This window comes from Silene latifolia, chromosome 9, assembly GCF_048544455.1.
Source record: "Silene latifolia isolate original U9 population chromosome 9, ASM4854445v1, whole genome shotgun sequence".
NCBI lineage: Eukaryota > Viridiplantae > Streptophyta > Magnoliopsida > Caryophyllales > Caryophyllaceae > Silene > Silene latifolia.
Window position 1 is genome coordinate 177,195,047 of NC_133534.1, and position 3,424 is coordinate 177,198,470.

The window sequence follows — 3,424 nt, forward strand, 5'->3', positions numbered from 1 at the left end:
ATAAATCCGAGGTCTAATATTGTGAATCGACTTGTTTTGTGAATCCATCTTTTGTGAATATCGTCTTTTTTTTTTTTGAATCTCAGACATTCTTATTCTTTTGTAAATCTCAGGTCTCATTTTATCGACTTATTTTGTGAATCCATCTGTTTGTGAATATCGTCCTTTTTTTTTTAATCTCAGACATTCTTTTGTGAATCTCAGGTCTAATTTTGCGAATCAGACGCTTTATAAATCATCCACGTTAAATTTCACAACTTCAAGAGACTAATCAATTCCATTGATTAAAGTCGACTATTACAAACGGAGATCTACTAAATAAGCAGATTAGCACCCAACTAAAGGACTAATAACATATTCACTAGAATACTTGATAGATCCTGCATATACCATCTAATACTATACTAACATAATACTTGATTGTATCCACCACAAGTTAAATCCCACGCATAAGGGACAAATGCCTCCGACGAACCAACCGAGAGATAAGTAAGTATACACCGCATAACACCCAAAACTCACAAAGAAAAGAATAAATGCTGTCCCGTTTCTACTACACGCTCACAAAGACAATCATGAAGAATAAATTCCCAACCAGAGAAGCATACACTGAAGAACGATCTCCCTGCTTCACATCATATCACCACCATAGACAAGCACATCTTGCTACTTATACTCCTATATCGTAAAAAACACATACAATATTTCAAAATATATACACGGACAAGCATGGCTCGCTACTATTCAAAATATCGCGGATACTATGAATGAATGGGGATTTGATATGCAAAAGTTATTAAAGAACCAGGACTGTACCGTTCTAGTATTTGCATCCCATGAAAGTAGTTGCATCATTACGGACTTTCAAATTCGGCATTCTCTCGCAATTGTAAGAAATTATAGTTGAAATTAATGAACAACACAGTTTCAAATACGATTTCATGTACGTATATCTTTGTTCAACTTGTTTCTTACCGATAATTGTCCGGATTCGCGCCAATCACCGAGATCACAGTCCAACATACTCAAATACCTCAACACGTGAGCTCCACAATCAAAACTGAATGTAGTATAGTGTTCAACTGTTTAGTAAACAATATTTAATTTCCGTAAAGCAGACACATTAGGGAATAACTTACTTATTTGATTGTTGAGGAACTCGAGAGTTATAACCCTGTGAGAGTGCGAAACCGCATGGGATAATATGACGGGAACTACGTGCCAAAATAGGAGATAATTTGGCCACCGAAAATGTTTCGAGTTAATACGATTATACACTAAAAATGTTTTATATACTCGATTCACAAACCGTCAAGGGTTAGATTAGGCAAATAATTAATACCATGTCTATGGTTGTATTATGTACATCATAAGACTGTACGCAGTTGCTTGAGTTGAGGATGTAATTCGTTTTACTATCCATATCGCATATACAAGCCCACCAATGTTTGTCTTTGATCAGCGGTATAAAAACCTGATATAATAAAGATTAGTCTCCAATTTACAGCCCTACATGTCCACCACAAAAAAAAAAAATAAAAAATAAAAAATAATAAAAAAAATATTGTGGAGGGACCAGACCTTTCGGATTGTGGCACCATTCACCGGTTTGTATGTCCCACTGATGTATTGATTCCAAATACAAGGGTTTTTCTTCTTTGTACAGTTCTACATACCACAAAAGGTGATTTTACAAACCATATCAAGTTGGGATAATCAAGATACTTGAAGAAGAACGGTGGGCATGATGTAGACATGATTGGAGTGCAAATCTGAAAACAAGACAAGATGAAATGAAAAGAAGAACATAAAGATGAAAATAGGTTTCACAAAACATAATAACACCAAACCAAAACTTACTAATTGAATCAAGAAACATCAATATTTTCCGGACAAACCCGGGGGAACTAACACCGTCATTGGAGTATGGAACAAATAAACGAACAGAGAATCCTGGTGATTTCAACTTCTCATTACTTGTTTAGGATCTCACACCAAATATTTACAAACCGAACATACTCGATCACCTTCGTATAGTCCTCAACATGCTCCTTGTCAATCTCTCGAGTGTTACTTTGAAAAAGAATATCACCGCACTCAAAGAATCAAAACAATCTGATTCGCAAAACAAGCCGTCAGATTCGCAAAACAGTCTATTGGATTCACAATATAAGCCCTACGATTTATAAATTGTCCGATTCACAAAATGAGACCTGAGATTTACAAAACAAGGTCATAGTCAAATACCTTTGTTCTCTCAAGTTGAGCAAAGCCCGAAATCCAACAAAGTATTTTCTCCTCCCTATTAAAAGCGAATAACACCGATGTTTCTTTGGAGATACGGAGATCGATAGGCAAAGCACTGGAATTATCTCTCTTCTAGGACGCACAATAGCAGGAGTATTGACATCAACATTATTGACATCAACATTAGTGACATCAACAGGATCGAAACCGATGGTACCGATAATGTAGGAAATCTGTTCCCTCATCCTCTTCCCTCGACACCGACCTATTCTTTCCTCACCTTGTATGCTTTCCTCACCTGGTCCCTCTTCGTCTGCGCTTTCCGCACGGACCGGTGGTTTCATCACCGACAAACGGTTTCCATGACGACGACGAATGTACGGGTGAGTGACCAATGGTTTTTCAGTAATTGCTCGCTTCTTCCACACACAGTTTCGGAGATGGTGGACGGACGACTGGAATCATTGGAGTATCAGGTAAATCAATAACAATTGGGGGTTCGGCTAGTTCGACAACTGGTGTTGGTGTTGGTGTTGGTGTTGGTGTTGGCTGGGACTGAGGATCAATAGACCTGTCTTCTTCAGAAGACAAAAATGATCTTCGCGTCTGCTAGGCGCCTCCACCGTGGGCAATCTGATGGGGTTGGCAATCTTGGTTTACGACGTTTCCGAATGGGTTTGCTTGTCACTTTGGGATCTGGTGCACGAATCGGTACAAAAGTGTCATCCATAATTTCCAAAGCCGCACGTAAATCAGCGTCGGACCATCCACCCATCCTGTCCACATCGTCATTAACAACGTGATCATTCTTCACAACATTCGCTCCCATGGATAACGTGTTTCCAACGATATTATTGACCACGTTGTCCAAATTCAGTTCACCATCCTCATCCTTCTTAGCATCCTCATTATTACCCATCTCTATATTTTCCTCCTTATTCCCATCATCGGCATTTTCTTCATCCCCAACATTCTCATCAAACTCATCCTGTTGGGATGAAATATACCCGTCCGCAATACCATTAACGGCCGCCACCATAGTAGAGACCGCTGAGAGGAAGGTAGCTTGTTCGTAGCTTGAATAGCAAGAGATCTCGTACTTAGCGAAAGTCGCAGCCGCTACCTTTGCGGCGTCAAAGAAGTTTGTGAACAATCTCACACTTATCGTCACTAAGGC